The following is an 18,058-nucleotide window of genomic DNA, read 5'->3' on the forward strand; positions in this document are numbered from 1 at the left end:
TGAGAGATCTCACATTTAACAAGCCACAGGACAAGGCAACTGGGTGCTTACTGGTGGTGATATACTTTCGGTTACTGAGTGAACCGAGATTAAGGCGTAAAAGTTCATCGCGGGAATAAGAGTAAGAAGCTACATCTTGGTTCCGAGAGGCAGAACTTTCGGCGCCCGGCGCGAACGGGCGCAAACGGGCTTACCTCTGGCGCACCTCCGGCGCTCCGCCGGCGCGCCGGCTGCGTGCCTACGCTGCGCGCTTTAGGGGTGTCCATCATATATAGCCGTATACGCAAGATTCCAGTAGTGCGATCACTAGCCCCCCAACCAAGATGGCGCCTGCAATTCGGCACTCCCTGGTTCCCTCCCTCACCCAAGATGGCGGCTACCAAAACCGCAGCGCGATGTCTCCAGGAGCCCTAAGGTGCCCTGAAGCGCTCAAATTCCCGCAAAGTGCGGAATGAGGTCACAATTATAGTGCGGGTAAGAGTGGTACTAATAACACGCTATGAGAGAGGTAGCGCCTAGTGCCAAGATCGACAGCGCGAGCGCGCAGTAAAGTAGATTAATTTTAAAATAATTAAAACAGCAATGCAGCAATAGATTCTGCAGCGCGCAATGGTCATGTAAGTCTGACCTGTCGATGGGGAAGTTCTGCTTTTATGCACTTCCAGACGCAAGAGTCCTGTAGTGCGATCACTAGCCCCCCAACCAAGATGGCGCCAGCAATTCGGCACTCCCTGGTTCCCTCCCTCACCCAAGATGGCGGCTACCAAAACCGCAGCGCGATGTCCCCAGGAGCCCTAAGGTGCCCTGAAGCGCTCAAATTCCCGCAAAGTACGGAATGAGGTCACAATTATAGTGCGGGTAAGAGAGGTACCAATAACACGCTATGAGAGAGGTAGCGCCTAGCGCCAAGATCGACAGAGCGAGCCCGCAGTAAAGTAGATTAATTTTAAAATAATTAAAACAGCAATGCGGCAATAGATTCTGCAGCGCGCAATGGTCATGTAAGTCTGCGATATGCGATAATACATAATAAAATATTATATAAAACTTACCTTGGCTTCCCGCGCTGACTCCCGAGACTGCAGACTTCCGACTCCCGCCGTCCTGGATTTTGAATGCGTCTGACGTGGTCTGGGCTCTCGTCAACAGGAAGGCTGCAGGCAACCTCCCTCCCCTCCACCGCAGCCAGCACCGCTTGGTTCGGACGGCTGCCCCAACAGCGTCATTTCTCTCAGTCTGTATGCTGCAGAGAACGGAGAGGAGGAAGCGGAGTACTTAATCGCTGTATCCTATCTACTTTATCAGAGAGCATTGCAGTGGCATTCCTAGCTTCAGTTAAATCTGTTTGCATCTGAACAATAACCCTCATTAAATCATCCATGGTGGCCATAATGTCAAAACTCTCAGACCGGGAGGAATATTATTCGTGGGCTCACTATTCTGTCAGGTTGCTTCTTCCTCAGGGTCCGGAGTGATGATATAAGGGGCCCACCTCTCAATACCTCCAACTCTGATTGTAATGATTACACAGAGTATTGAAGTGATTAAGCGGGGGAAAGGGAATTAGGAAGGGACCAGCTGGGAAGGAGATCTGAAAAGGAAAAGTTACTCGCAAACAAAAATACAAGCACTTTCCTTCGCACAAAGACGTAAATTAGGACATCAGATTCTGTCCTTCAATCAGGAACTAGCTTAAGAGCTTTGTGGCTTGCGTTTATTCAGACAATAAGACTCTTAGTTGACCTTTCTTAGATCCGCTATATTGTGGCGATAATACTTCACTTCAGTATCAACTGCTCAAAGGCATAAGCGGCAGAATTTGGTTTAGGTCTTTCTATGACTAGGTTTTCAATCACCTAAACAATCAGTGTCTTATATTTCCTTATTTTATGTGACTTAAATGTGTTCCCAAAAACATTCATGGAACTACTATAGAACAAGAATCGCACTCGTGAATATGGTAAATGATCTTGAAAATCAAATTGAATGTTCCTAATAAATCACTGAAATGGTTTTAACAAGATTCGCAATCTTACCTGTAGAGTGGACCTCTGTCTCCTTTCTCTCACTCTGCTCCTTCACTCGTTTTTCTATCCTTTCTATCTTTCACCTTTCTGCATCTCTGCTCTTTTGTGCGTTATTTCTGCCCATTTTCCCTTTCTCTCCCTCTGCTCCTTCACTCGTTTTTCTACCCTTTCTATCTTTCACCTTTCTGCACCTCTGCTCTTTTGTGCCTTATTTCTGCCCATTTTCCCTTTCGCTCCTTCACTCGTTTTCACTCGTTTTTCTACCCTTTCCATCTTTCACCTTTCTGCCCTTTTCTGCATCTCTACTCTTTTGTGCCTTATTTCTGCTTATTTTCCCTTTTTTCTTTATCCCTTCTTTCCTCCCTTTACCTTTCCCCGCCGCTTCTGCCCCCGCGGCCCCTCCCCCCCCCCAGCGCGACGGCCCAATCCAGCTCCTCTCCCCGCTCCCGCCTCCCAGCTGTCCAGCCCTCCCCGACCCCTACTTAATGGCGGCCACTGGTGCACCGAAGGCGCGTCAAAGGCTAGCACATCTGCGCCCGTCCGCGACCAGCACCAGGAACCCTGGACCTCCGCCCCGCCAACGCTACGACCCAGCAGCACTCCACGCACTCAACCCAGGCTGCAACAACAACTGCAAGCTAGCATCACCAGCCGACACCCATGGACCTTTCAGCTGTCACCGCTGCCGGCACACCTGCAGCACCGCCAAGAACACGGATCCAGCACAACCCGCCCCCAAGAACACAACCAAACCGAAGACCCTGCAATGCATCCTCCTCAACGTCCGATCCCTCCACAAACATGCCACAGAAATCTGGGACCTCCTCGACAGCACCACCCCGGACGTAGCATTCTTCACCGAAACCTGGACCAATGCCACCTCGGGACCGGACATCGCCATCGCCATCCCGCAATGATACAAGATCTCCAGGAAGGACCACCCCACCCACCCAGGAGGAGGAATCGCCATCGTCCACAAATCCAGCCTCCGCCTGAGCACACTACCTGACGAGTCCACAAAACTGATGGAACACCCTCACTTCAAGATACTGGCCAGCCCCAGCGCCGCCCTCCGAGGAAGCCTCATCTACCGACCCCCTGGACCCCGCGGACCCTTCGCCAACTCCATCACGGACATTATCTCCCAGCAGGCCATCGCATCCACCAACTACACCCTGCTGGGAAACCTCAACTTCCACCTCGACAATCAACTGGACCCCAACACCACATGCCTCCTGGCCAACCTCCACAACATTGGACTCTGCCAGATCGTGACAGAGCCCACGCACTCAGCAGGACACACCCTTGACCCCCTCTTCACTACAGGAAACTCCATCACCTTCAGCCACACCACCGAACTCCCATGGACCGACTATCGTTGCGTCCACTTCACCTTCAGAACACACACCATCCACAGACACCAGCACCTGCTTCCAGAAAGAAACTGGACCAAAATCACCAACGACCAGCTCACCTCCTCACTCAACAACTCCACCCCAACCATTGCGGAAAACGACGACCCCAACAACGCAGCTCGAACCCTGCATAGATGGATCTCGGACAGCACCAACACCATAGCCCCCCCTCAAGAAAAACAACAATACCCGTGCCAAGAAAGCCAGATGGTTTACCACCGAACTTCGAGAGTCCAGGCGCACATGCCGCCGCCTCGAAAAGTCCTGGAGAAACACCAAATCCACAGAAGCCCACAACAACTTCAGAGCCGCCACCAACGCGCACCATCAACTCATCAGAGAAACGAGGAAAAAAGAGATTGAAGACAGAATCTCCACCCACGCACACAACAGCAAGAAACTCTTCAGCATCATCAAGGAGTTCGCCCAACCCACCAGCGAGTCTACTGACATCCCTCCCTCACAAGACCTCTGCGACAAACTCAGCACCTTTTTCCACCACAAAATCAAGAGCATCTACGACAACTTCGACAAAGACAACCAACACACTGAACCCTCACGAACCACCCCCGACTCCCGGAAACCAGCGATTGATGACTGGACAGCCCTCACCATCGAAGACACACTGAAGACAATGAAGTCAATCCACTCAGGGGCCACCACGGACCCCTGCCCCCACCACATCTTCAACAGAGCCACCGATACCATCGCACCCATGCTCCACCACCCCATCAACCGCTCCCTGGCGACCGACTCCGTCCCCGACGACTGGAAACACGCGGAGGTCAACCCCCTCCTAAAGAAACCCTCAGCGGACCCCACCGACCTCAAAAACTACAGACCCATCTCCCTGCTCCCTTTCCCAGCGAAAGTCATCGAGAAAGCCATCAACAGCCAACTCGCCACATTCATTGAAGAACACAACATCCTCGACTCCTCCCAATCCGGCTTCAGAAAAAACCACAGTACGGAAACCGCCCTCCTCGCCGCAACAGACAACATCCGCACCCAACTGGACAAAGGAGAAACAGTAGCCCTCATCCTCCTAGACCTATCAGCGGCGTTCGACACAGTCTCCCACCGCACCCTAATACGCAGACTCTACGACGCAGGAATCCAGGACAAGGCCCTCGACTGGATCTGCTCCTTCCTCTCCGGCAGGACGCAACGGGTCAGACTCCCCCCTTTCCTCTCAGACCCCACACCTACCACCTGCGGAGTCCCCCAGGGCTCCTCCCTCAGCCCGACGCTCTTCAACGTCTACATGGCTCCACTTGCCCCCATCGTCAGAACCTACGGACTCAACATCGTGTCATACGCAGACAACACCCAGCTCATCTTCTCCCTATCCAACGAGCCCAACACCGCCAGACGCAACTTTCGAGAAGGCATGAAAGCAGTCGCCAAATGGATGAAAAACAGCTGCCTACAACTAAACACCAACAAAACAAAAGTACTCATCATGGGCCCAAACCCCGACGCGTGGAGCGACAACTGGTGGCCCACCGCCCTTGGAAACCCGCCAACCCCCACAGACCACGCACGCAACCTGGGAATCATCCTGGACTCCGAGCTCAAAATGGACCGCCAGATCAACTCTGTCTCATCTTCCTGCTTCCACACCCTCCGCCTCCTTCGTAAGACCTTCAAATGGATCCCCCTCGAACACCGGAAGACAGTCACTCACGCCCTGGTCACCAGCAGACTCTACTACGGCAACGCACTCTATGTCGGAATAAACAAAAACATCATCCGCAAGCTACAGAACATCCAGAACGCCGCCGCAAGACTGGTCCTCAACCTGCCAAAACACTGCCACATCTCGCAGCACCTGCGCACACTCCACTGGCTCCCCGTCGAGGCGAGAATCACCTTTAAGATGCTCACCCACGCACACAAGGCCCTCCACGGCACCGGACCGGCATACCTGAACAGCCGGCTCAAATTCCAGGCACTCCCAAAGGACCCTACGATCAGCCCATCTCTCCTACGCCGTGGTCCCCCGCACCAGAAAGACCAAATCGGGAGGCCGCTCCTTCTCCTTCCTCGCCGCCAAAGCATGGAACGCCCTTACACTCCACCTCAGACAGACAACATCGCTCCCCATCTTCGCAAGAAACCTCAAAACTTGGCTCTTCGACAGACCCCCTCCTTGATGGAATGGAACCTGCGCCCCCCACCCCTAGCGCCTTGAGACCCTTACGGGTGAGTAGTTGCGCTTTAACAAACTCCTGATTGATGGATTGACTCTACTTCTGAATCTGGGTTAGTGACAGGTAATCCCCCCCAAAACCTAGCCTCACCGTGAGCCCATCAAGAAGAGAAGTCTCTGCAGATTCTAAACTCCTCCTGCAGCTCAGCGAGCGTTGTAGCAGATTTCAGGCACCCAGAACTCTCCACCGATCAAAAGAACAAAGCTGGCCTTGCAGAGAAACGGAGCCCCAAGATCCTCTTCCTCCTTCACCAAAAGACGCTGAATAGTGAGCACGGGGAACTGGGTGCGGCCGCTGACATCGTAGGCACGCCCCGTGCCAAACCTCACGCATCTCGCGTGAGGTGTCAAACCTCACGCATCTCGCGTGAGGTGCCAAACCTCACGCATTTCGCGTGAGCTGCCAAACCTCACGCATCTCGCGTGAGGTCCAAACCTCACGCATTACGGGTGAGGTGCCAAACCTCACGCATTTCGGGTGAGGTGCCAAACCTCACGCATCTCGCGTGAGCTGCCAAACCGCACGCATCTCGCGTGAGGTGCCAAACCTCACGCATCTCGAGTGAGGTGCCAAACCTCACGCATCTCGAGTGAGGTGCCAATCCTCACGCATCTCGAGTGAGGTGCCAATCCTCTCGCATCTCGCGTGAGGTGCCAATCCTCACGCATCTCGCTTGAGGTGCCAAACCTCACGCATCTCGCTTGAGGTGCCAAACCTCACGCATCTCGTGTGAGGTGCCAAACCTCACGCATTACGGGTGAGGTGCCAAACCTCACGCATTTCGGGTGAGGTGCCAAACCTCACGCATCTCGCGTGAGCTGCCAAACCGCACGCATCTCGCGTGAGGTGCCAAACCTCACGCATTACGGGTGAGGTGTTAAACCTCACGCATTTCGGGTGAGGTGCCAAACCTCACGCATTTCGGGTGAGGTGCCAAACCTCACGCATCTCGGGTGAGGTGCCAAACCTCACGCATCTCGCGTGACATGCCAAACCTCACGCATCTCGGGTGAGGTGCCAAACCTCACGCATCTCGGGTGAGGTGCCAAACCTCACGCATCTCGGTTGAGGTGCCAATCCTCACGCATCTCGGGTGAGGTGCCAATCCTCACGCATCTCGCGTGAGGTGCCAATCCTCACGCATCTCGGGTGAGGTGCTAAACCGCACGCATCTCGGGTTAGGTGCCAAACCTCACGCATCTCGGGTGAGGTGCCAAACCTCACGCATCTCGGGTGAGGTGCCAATCATCACGCATCTCGCGTGAGATACCGAATCGCACGCATCTCGCGTGAGGTGCCAAACCTCACGCATCTCGTGAGTGTCTGGCGCGGTGGTAAATGTCCTCCCATTCTTTTTTGCGCAGAGTCCGCCCCAGTTCCCTCTCCCATCTAGCCCGTCCTGCATTATAAACGCGCGAGTATCTGTCCAAGAGGCGCCGATTTATGTCTGAAATGAGTCGCTTATCTGTGGTGCGCGAGAGAAGCCAGTATTCATATTTACTGAGCTTGCGTGTAGCGTCTCCACGGATCTGGGGTTGAAGCGCCCAATGTCGGACCTGTAGATACCTAAGGTGGTCAGCCTCCGGGAGGTCATAGGTCTTCCGGAATTCCTCAAAAGGCGTCACTCCCGCACCTGAATACATGTGAAAGAGGCATCGGCATCCTGCTGGGCGCCACCGTGCAAAGGCCTGGACATCCCTACCCGGGCCGAAGTCAGGGTTCTCTAACAGGGGTGTGAGGGGAGACGGGAAGGTCGTCAGGTCGTGTAAGACGCATGTTCGATCCCATACCTCTTGCGGTACCCTCGTGACGATGGAGGCGTATAGGTTAGGGGGCCGGTGTTGTTGCCATAGGAAAGGCACCTCCTGGAGTGGACGCCCCGCGACCGCTTGGTCCTGGAACAACCAATGGCGCTCCGATTCCCATTTGCTCCATTCCACTAGGGTTCTGAGTTGGGTCACCTGGTAATAGTGACGCAAATCTGGCAGGCTCAGCCCACCACTCTCCGGGGGAAGCATCCCTAGCCTCAGCTTGAGTCTGGGCCTTTTCCCGTTCCACACAAACTGAGCCAGCTCCGATTGCGTGCGGCGAATCCATCCCTCGGGGGGACGGAACGGGCTAGCCCGAAAAACGTATAAAACTTGCGGGAGGATTGTCATCTTTACTGCTGCCACTCGGCCCAGCCAAGATAGTGGGAGGTGCCGCCACCGCCCGACCTCCGCGCGGATAGTGCGACTAAGGTTAGCGTAGTTGAGATGCACCGTTTCTTGTAGCGTGGCCGCCAATTGTATGCCCAGGTGGGGGACTGCACCGTCTGCCCATTGGAAGGGGAATTGTGCTTCTAGGGAGGCCCGCGTGTGTGCCTCCAAGGAAAGGTCAAGTGCTACTGATTTCATCATGTTCACCTTAAAGCCAGAGGCCTTCGCAAATGCATCCAGGATGGTGTAGGAAGGTGGATACCTGACTATGGTTGCCCCCAACTTTTTGCCTGGTGTTTTGCTGGTTTTCCGACTTAGTTGACCTGGGACCCTGCTATCCAGGGCCCCAGGCCTACTGCTCTCTCTATAAAATGGATTCCATGTACCTTAGGTACATATCTAATTGGATACTGAGTCACCTTATCAGTCCCTGTACAGTGTACCTTAGGTACCCAGGGCATAGGTGTACCCAGGGCCTACCAGGGGCTGCAGCATGTACTATGCCACCCCTGGCTGGCCATCTAAATCTGACACAACTGGCTGCACGACAGCTGGGGCAAGGTGGTGTAATCACCCTTTGCTTTAGATATAGTATACCTATATCTAACCCTAAAATGGACACACAGATTCCTATCAGTCACTCCTATGGCAGGCCTTGACAATCCTGAAGGCAGAGTGCTTGGAATCATGTGAGATGGTGCTCTGGCATGAGCTGAGCACGTTTGCAGCTTGCGGAACCAAGTCCTAATAGCTGTTCCATGATAACGCATACCACATACTCTTAAGTACATTATAATCCTCGTGGTTATATGCTATCTTTGGTATCGCTTTATCAAAACATGTCGAGTAAGGTGTCATACAAATTGGAATACTAACCCCTCGCCAATTCTGGTGACGGGGTTTGCATTCCACCCTTCTAGAGGGACACGACATGTATGTAACTGTGAACCCCGGTTAAAGTTAACTCAAGCCTCAGCATCACAAAATGGATGCTGCCACCACAGACACAAGTCTGACCTGCTGCTGGGAGTCCTTCCAGCGAGGGAGGCCTGGACAAAGGGGTTTCCTGTCAGGGGCGGTGCTAGCACCATCCCAGACAGGGTTTTGTGTATCCTGGGTAGGCAGGGCTTTAGAGGAAGGTGACTGCAAGTGGCACCCCGGTCCTCACTATGCATCTGCCGGCTAGAACCAGATCCAGGGGCACACCAGCCCCTGAGCTGGGGAAAGTCCGGCATGGGAGAGGGGTGTAACCACCCCCCTTCCTGGTCCCACCCATGGGCAGGACCTAGTCGCGTGCCAGCCCCTTTTCCTAGTATAAAGATAGGAGCGGGCCCCCTTCCAGATTAGATCATCTTTGAATCCTGAAACTACTTTCTACGAAAGGAACTCTCGACTTCTTCTCAAGATTTCTCCCTTGTGACTAAGGAGTAGTCACCCTGCACCCGCAGGCACCATCTAAGAACACTGCGGTTTGCTGCACGTCCTTCCTCCGGAATCCGACTGACCAGCACGACGAGACCCGGCTTCCCTGGCACCTCTGACCTCTACCCACATCGTCGGCTGAGATCCGTGGGTGCGACGAGACCTCGAGGGACCGGCCATCTTCAAGACTGCACGACTCTTGCCCAGCACGACCGCCGAGGGATCCTCGAGTGAGTGCTTTGGGGTCCGAGAAGCCCCAACCCTGAGCAGCTCCAGCACCGAAGTTCATCCCTCCAGCATCCACCAGATCTGCGTGGGGCCCTTCTGCTTTTTGCTGCTCACCGCGTTGTCTGGCTACTAGCCCGCTGGCTTGTGGCCCTCCCGACGACGAACGACGACATCACCACTGCTGGTCTGGCTGCTCCAGACTGGCCCTTGCTCCCCTTCAAAAGAGGAGCCCCCCGGACCCTCGTGGTCCACTCCAGACGCCATTTTGAGTCCACCGCGTGGGCTTGCATTTGCCAAGACTTGTTGCCCCAATCCTGGGTCCAGCGACGTCGACAGCAGATACCGTCGTGGGACAGCTCGCACCTCCATCCTGGTCGCCGACAACGCCTCCTGGTCCGTGAGACTGCAGAGCCCAGCGTCGCCCACTCACCTGGTCGAGGTGACTTCAGCCGGTGCCATCCTGGTGCCCATCTAATCACTGGCTAGTGATTCAGAACTTGGTCCCCTCTGCTTACAGGTGTCTTCCATCTCCGATCCAGGCTTGGATCCCTCCGAATCTCTTCACTGGTCGCCTGCCAGCAACTTCTTCTTTCAGGCTCCATAGACTGCAACGAGGATTCCCGACGTCTTTCCAGACCTATGCACCCGCAGCCCCTGGGCTAGGTAAACTCAGCATTTCGGTGCTACAGCATAGCCTCACTATCCAAGGGTCCAGATCCTTTTTCGTTTCAGCTCTACCTAGTCGGATTCGTCCGATATCACTAACTTTGTAATTACTAGTATCTATAGACTTTGTCCCGCATCCCGCGTGAGAGTGCACACTCTGCACCCGAGTCCCCTAGGCCTCCTGCTAGTAATCTGAAGGTTCAGTAGTCCAGTCCTAGCGATTCCAAACCCTATGAGATTAGTACTTACCTGCTAGTAATTTCGCATTCCACTTTTAGAGTATATGGTTTTTCGTGCCCCTCGGGCATTTGTGTAAATTGTGCAACTTAAAGTATTTTCGTGAGAGTTTTGTTGTGTGCTTAGTACCCTGTCCTCATAAAGAGTACAGGGCTGTTGTGATCTAAATAAATACACTGTTTATTTTCATAACACTTGTGTGGTGTCCTTTCACTTGGTGTTCAAGGGGTATATGTGATGGTATAACAGCTGGCTTAACACGCCCTTTAGAGTTTAGCCCGAAGACTGCTCGTATCCATGCTACTAGGATAGCTGGTCTATAAGGTTGACTTACAACCAATCATCAATAAGGGTTGTTTGGACTGATACAAAGTGCTCACTAGAATAGTGAACATTATATATCAGGCCAACTTCTCACACAGACGTAAAGTTATATTGACTAACTCTGAACAAGTAGTTGGTTGAGGATTGATTTGCGCAAGAACGTCTTTCAGATCATCTTTTAACCCTTGATAAAAGAGTGCTGCCCTCTTTTCTTCAGGCCACAAGGTTTCTGCAATTAACCTATTGAAATGTGACAAATAGGAAATAAGGTCTCTATTCCCTTGTCGTAGCTGTAATAGTTCGCGATCTGCGGACAGAGTCACCAGTGGCGGCTGGTGACATTTGAAATTGGTGTGGCGTAAAATTGGCAGTGGAGAAAAAAATACAGGAACAAACACCACACAGTACCATACAAAGAATAGAAACCAACCCCACATCAAAACTAATGCAGCGCGCTATGTGAAAGTGAACTCAGCATGTTCATAAAGTGATCACATATTCTAGAAAATATTCATTTCGTGAAACCATCATGCAGTGTTAGAGGCTTAGCTTATGAGTAGCTTCAAATAGAATGAAAACACAAAACAGGTATTACAGCAAATTTTGCCTGCAGTGGGCACCAATGCATTGTATATTCCATACCTTGCAAATACATATACAGGGTAAATTTATGAGATGAACACTGCCCAGATTTGAAAATGTGGGATACTTTTTTTTTCAGCTGAAACACGCTAATGAGGGCCACTTTCATTTTAATTAACCCCGGGCATAGTGGGCGTAGTGGGGCTCCGCGGAGCTACGCGGAATGGGCGAGAAGTTACGCCCACTCCCGCATTCCGCGTAGCCCCACTACGCACCTCCCTCCCGCTCTCCTCTACATACATTATTTAAGCAAAATACCCTAAATAAACAAGTTTAAAGCAGTTACCGTGTCCGGGGCTCCCTATTGGAATAGCGTCCCGTCATAGATACCAATGCGCATGCGCGGGCGGCCGCGCATGCGCATTGGTATCTATGACGGGACGCTATTCCAATAGGGAGCCCCGGACACGGTAACTGCTTTAAACTTGTTTATTTAGGGTATTTTGCTTAAATAATGTATGTAGGGGAGGGCGGGAGGGAGGCGGGTGGCGGCCGACTCGGCTACGCACACGGAGTGGGCGTAGTGTTGCCGGCTACGCTGTCTACGCAAAATGCGTAGGAGGCAACACTACGCCTACTCCGTGGGCGTAGCCGATTCGGACGCCCAGGGTTAATTTTAATGCCCAGATGGATTTGCTGTGCTAGTCCGACCCTGGCTGTTCCACGTATTCCGAGTGAATTTATCAATAAATAACACATGACTCAACCCCCAGTGGCTCCAATTGCCCTGTTGGTCCAGTGTCACTCCGAACTGAGGGAGTTCTTGCTGGGTCAGAGGTGCACTCACACGGAGCTGTTTACATAACGTGCTCGCCGTGCAAACCGTAGCAGCCCTCTCAATTGACTCCAGTGACGCCATTTAAACCTATTTTAATTAATGTTTAACCTATCGTAGATACTGTTTTTAACACTCCGTCGATCGTCAACCCCTCCTTATCCTCTCACTCCCAAATATACAATTTGGCACCAGCATGACTGAGCTAAACTGTGTGAATCAGGCGAGTGACGAAGGTGCTGGTGCTGACAAGTTCGTGTCTAGTCAGAGGCCAGTCACTCCTCTGATGTCCCTACTTGTTCGGTGTGCAGGGGAACGCCAGTTCTCTTGTGTCAGTGAATTAACGAGACACGCGTTTGTGCCTGCTTACTGGCACTATGACTATGAGAGATGGAAACAAACATACAAACTACTGCCACAAACGGATGAGAGAAACTCGCACTTTATTTACTCGGAACTTTTATACAGAATGCAAAGCATGACTGTATTTTCGGCTGAATTGGGTTACATGTTACAACTCATTTACACACAGTCACAGAGGCCCTTATTTAAGGCAACCCAAGGAACGTGCCAACAATGTACAGTCTTCAGAGTTTATTCGATGTTATATTGTTTTCATTTTTAATTATTATGTATGCACATGCACAATGGCACTCACCACATGGGAAGGAAGTCGGAACGGGAAACCAAGAATCAGGCGTGAGCGCTCTCACTGCACAGGACCATCTCTTCCCAGAGCAAGGGCAGGTGGCACGGCGACATCGCAGTCCCACCTGCCCCATCACAGTCAGGCACGGGTTGCCAAACCCAGCCGCAAGAAGAGCTCAGAACATCCATAGAAGCACCAAGCACCGGCACGCCACTGCCAACGGACCCGAGCCGGCGCACAAGGAGGCATGCATGAGCTGAGCATCCCGGGTGACAGGGTAAAGGAGTCCCGGCATGTGGCGCAACACAAACCACCTCAACCCCCAGACTAGAGAGCTTCTTCTTCACCCCTCTGAAACCCGCCTCCTTAACGAAATCCCCCTCACTCCGAAGCCGGCAGAGACAGGCAACATTTAAATACTTAAGTATAATTTACATGCGATATGTATGTATGTATGTATGTATAGGCGTTCTTTTATAGCACTATAACTGTCACCCGACTGGCATCCTGGCGCTTAGACTGTTATGACCCAATACATGATGTTTCCAGCTTCCAATCTATTTACATTGTTCTGGGGAACAGATGGGTCTTTAATGCTTTTTTAAAGGAAGAAAAATCTTCCAGGCCCCTCAGGCCTACCGGTAGAGAATTCCACAGCCGCGCTGCGGTAAACCTGAAGGACCGACCACCCATCCGGGACCTCAGAAACTTGGGTACTACCACCAAGTAAGCCGAGGCTGACCGGAGTGGTCTTGGAGGGATGTACCATGAGAAAAGGTCCTGCAGAGGAGACGGGCCTTGTCCGTGTAGAGCCCTAAAAACCAAACACAAAGCTTTGAAGTTCACCCGTTGAGAGATTGGCAACCAATGAAGGTCCCTAAGTGCCTTGGCAGAAGAGTCCAGGCGGCATCGCGAGAGTGCCAGTTTGGCAGCAAAATTCTGTACTCTGAGTTTTCCTAGCAGAGTAACTGGTGCCCCCAGCAGCAGTGCGTTGCAGTAGTCGAGACAACTTAAAATTATGCTCCGCATTACCTCTGGTCTGGCCTGTACCGGGAGCAAGGGTAGAATCTTTCGCAATGATCCAAGTAATGCCATACAAGTGGCCACCGTTTTGTTCACTGATGTGTCCAGCTGTAAGTCGGAACTAAACATTACCCCCAAATTCTGATCCGATTCGGCAGGCAGACTAGTACCTTGGAAATCAGGAGGCCAAAAACCCTGCGGTAGGGGTCTGGGGGTCCGATCCATAGAGCAATGTAGCACCTCGGTTTTCGAGCTGTTAAATTGTAGGGAGTTGTTACCCAGCCATTCTGCCGTGGTGCTCATGCATCGATGGAAGACCTCCTGTGACACCCCGTCCTTACCCTCAAACGAGAAGATAAGTTGGGTGTCATCGGCGTAGTTGGTGACTGTTATGCCAAAAGATTTAATCAGCGTGATCAGGGACGGAGGTAAAGATTGAAAAGAATGGGGCTGATTGTAGGAAGGTACATCCTGACTATGGTTGCCCCCAACTTTTTGCCCTGTGTTTTAGCTGGTTTTGGACATAGTCGACCTGGGACCCTGCCAATCAGGACCCCAGGCCTACTGCTCTCTCTTTAAAATGGATTCCATGTACCCTAGGTACATTTCCAATTGGTACTGGGCCACCTTATCAGACCCTGTAACTCAGGGCATAGGTGTACCCAGGGCTGCCAGGGGCTGCAGCATGTATTATGCCACCCCTGGCTGGCCTCCTAAATTTGACACAACTGGCTGCATGACAGCTGGGGCAAAGTCGTGTAATCACCCTTTGCTGTAGGTGTAGTATACCTATACCTAACCCTAAAATGGACACACAGATTCCTATCAGTCACTCCTATGGCAGGCCTTAACAATCCTGAAGGCAGAGTGCTTGGAATCGTGTGAGATGGTGCTCTGGCATGAGCTGAGCCTGTCTGCAGCTTGCGGAACCAAGTCCTAATAGCTGTTCCATGATATCGCATACCATATACTCTTAAGTGCATTATAATCCTCGCGGTTAAATGCTAACTTTGGTATTGCTTTATCAAAGCATGTCGAGTAAGGTGTCATACGAATTGGAATACTAACCCCTCGCCAATTCTGGCGACGGGGTTAGCATTCCACCCTTCTAGAGGGACACGACATGTATGTAACTGTGAACCCCGGTTAAAGTTAACTGAAGCCTCAGCTCCACAAAATGGATGCTGCCACCACAGACACGAGTCTGACCTCCTGCTGCTGGGAGTCCTTCCAGCGAGGGAGGCCTGGACAAAGGGTTTCCTGTCCGGGGCGGTGCTAGCACCGTCCCAGACATGGTTTTGTGTATCCTGGGTAGGCAGGGCTTTTCAGGAAGGTGACTGCTGAGTGGCACCCCGGTGCTCACTACGCATAGGCCAGTCAGAACCAGTTCCAGGGGCACACCAGCCCCTGGCCTGGGGAAGTCCGGCAGGGGAGAGGGGTGTAACCACCCCCCTCCTGGTCCCACCCATAGGCAGGACCTAGTCACCGGGTCAGCCCCCTTTTTTAGTATAAAGATAGGAGCGGGCCCCCTGTTCAAATTAGATCATCTTTGAATCAAGAACTACTTTCTACGAAAGGACACTCAAGACTCTTCTCAAGATTTCTCCCTTGTGACTAAGGAGTAGTCACCCTGCATCAGCGGGCACCATCTAAGAACTCTGCGGTTTGCTGCAAGTCCTTCCTCAAGGATCCGACGGCCCAGCTCGACGAGAACCGGCTTCCCTGGCACCTCTGACCTCTACCCACGTCATCAGCTCAGCTGTGATCTGTGGGTGCGACGAGACCTCGAGGGACCGGCCATCATCAGAACCTGCACGCTCTTAAACCAGCACGACCATCGAAGCGATTCCCTGGTGAGTGCTCTGGGGTCCGAGAAGCCCCGACCCTGAGCCGCTCTAGCACCGAAGTGCAGTCTCCCAGCATCTCCACGATCTGCGTGGGGCCCTTCTGCTCGCTGCTCAGCCTGTTGTCTGGTCACTAGCCGCTGGCTTGTGCCCTTCTGTGACGACATCCGAGAATCATCACTGCTGGTCTGGTTGCTCCAGACTGGCCCTTGCTTCCATCTTTGCGAGAAGCACCCCGGACCCTCCTGGTCCACTCAAGACGCCATCTTAGGCCCACCACGTGGCCCTGAGATCTGCCAAGGCTTGTTGCCCCATCCTGGGCCCAGCGACGCCGACAGCATCATCCTTCGTGGGACAGCTCGCACCTCCGCCGTGGTCGCCGACAACGCCTCCTGGACCGTGAGACTGCAGAGCCTAGCGTCGCCCACTCACCTGGTCGAGGTGACGGCCAACCGGTGCCTTCCTGGTACCCTCTGACTACTGGCTAGTAGTACGAACTTGGTCCCCTCTGCTTTCAGGTTTCATCAATCTCCGATCCAGGCTTGGATCTCTACGAACTATTCAGCACTGGTCGCCGGCCAGCAACTCCTTTCTTCCGGCTCCTGGCTCGTCAGCGAAGACCCCGACGCCTGTAAGACTTGTGCAGCCGCAGCCCTCGTGGCTAGGTAACTCGGCATTTCGGTGCCTGCATAGCCTCCTTACTCTAGGGTCCCGAGTCCCTCGCTTCCGACTTGCCTTATCGGGTCCGCCCGAGACCTTAACCTTTCCGTGTCCTCGGACACTTGTTTTAATTGTGCACTTGAAGTATTTGCTAAAGAGATTTGGTTTGTGCTTAGTACCCTGTCCTCATAAAGAGTACAGGGCTGTTGTGATTCTTAATAAATATACTGTTTATTTTCGTAACACTTGTGTGGTGTCCTTTCACTGGGTGTTCAAGGGGTACATGTGTGGTAAACAGCTGGCTTAACGCGCCCTCTCGAGTCTTTAGCCTTAGACTGCTCGTATCCACGCTACTAGGATAGCTGGTCTATAGGTTGACTTACAACCAAACACCATAAGGGACGTTGGAACGATACATAGCGGTCGCTAGAATAGCGAACGTTGCATATCGGGCCAACTTCTCACATTGGTGAGCAGCGGGTGGGATTTGAGCTTGCTGTTGTTTTGCCACACGTATCCTAAGAATATCTTGTTGAAAGATCGCATAAGTACTGTTAGTACATATAACTAAAGCTTAGAATACTCTGAGTTCTACTGAACCAGCTGTTGTAGCTCCTCAAGGCTTAGCACACCTTGGCTACAACTCTTAGCAAGGGTACAGTAGGTAAAACACGTAGTGTAGGTAGGTGCATCACTTACACCACACTAGAAGCAGTATGTCGGACAAAGGAGGAAACTCTGGGTCTCCCCTTGTGTCAGTTGACCCTCCACAGGTCATCCCTTCAGGATATACTGTGCTGAGCTTCAAGGAGTTAAGACGACTGTGTCACTCCAGGAAGATTCAGCAGGGGTCTAACCCCACAATCCTTTCTGATTGGTCTCTTGGAGACTTATGATGCCAGAAGAGCTGAGAAACTTCGTAGCTCTTCTAATCCAGAAGGAGACATGCCTCCCCTCGAGGGAACCCGAGACGATCCTGACCTCATCCACCTCGCAACTGAGAACGAAGATGTGGAGGAGGATGAGGATGAGGATCTCTCTGGGGATGAGGCAGATAAGGGACAGGTAGAAGTCGTCAGACTAAGCAGGTCCAACTTAAGCACACATGATAGCGGTACTGGGGGACCCCTGGGGCCACTATCAGGTCAGCTTAACATTGGGAATGGACGAGCCAGATCTCTGTCAAGAGATTCTGGCAGATCCCTTCAAACCAATGGCTCTCACAACTCTTCACAAAGAGGGATGACGTCCCCTCAGCGGAGAGTGTACGAAGCTAAGGAAAGGGCAGCTAATCTGAGGATCGAAAGGGAAGAACTTGCCCTAGCCAAAGAAAGGCTTGCCTTTGCGAGAGAGCAACAGTTAAGTGGGGTAGTCCCCACTGGTGGCAGCAATGTACCTAGCAATAGGGAAAGGAGTTTTGATAAAAAGCACCTGAATAAGATAGTGCCCCCCTTTAAAGAAGGGGATGACATCCACAAATGGATTACTGCTTTGGAGAGAGCCTGCACTGTGCAGGGTGTTCCCCAAAGTCAGTGGGCAGCTATCTTGTGGCTCTCCTTTGATGGTAAAGGTAGAGATAAGCTCCTCACCACAAGGGTGGAGGATGCTAACAATTACAAAATCTTGAAGAATGTACTGGTTGATGGGTTTGGTTTAACCACTGAACAATACAGGATGCTGTTCAGAGACACCCAGAAAACTCAGTCTCAAGATTGGACTGACTTTGTTGATTGTG

Source organism: Lissotriton vulgaris, chromosome 11 (assembly GCF_964263255.1).
Source record: "Lissotriton vulgaris chromosome 11, aLisVul1.2, whole genome shotgun sequence".
Classification (NCBI taxonomy): Eukaryota; Metazoa; Chordata; class Amphibia; order Caudata; family Salamandridae; genus Lissotriton; species Lissotriton vulgaris.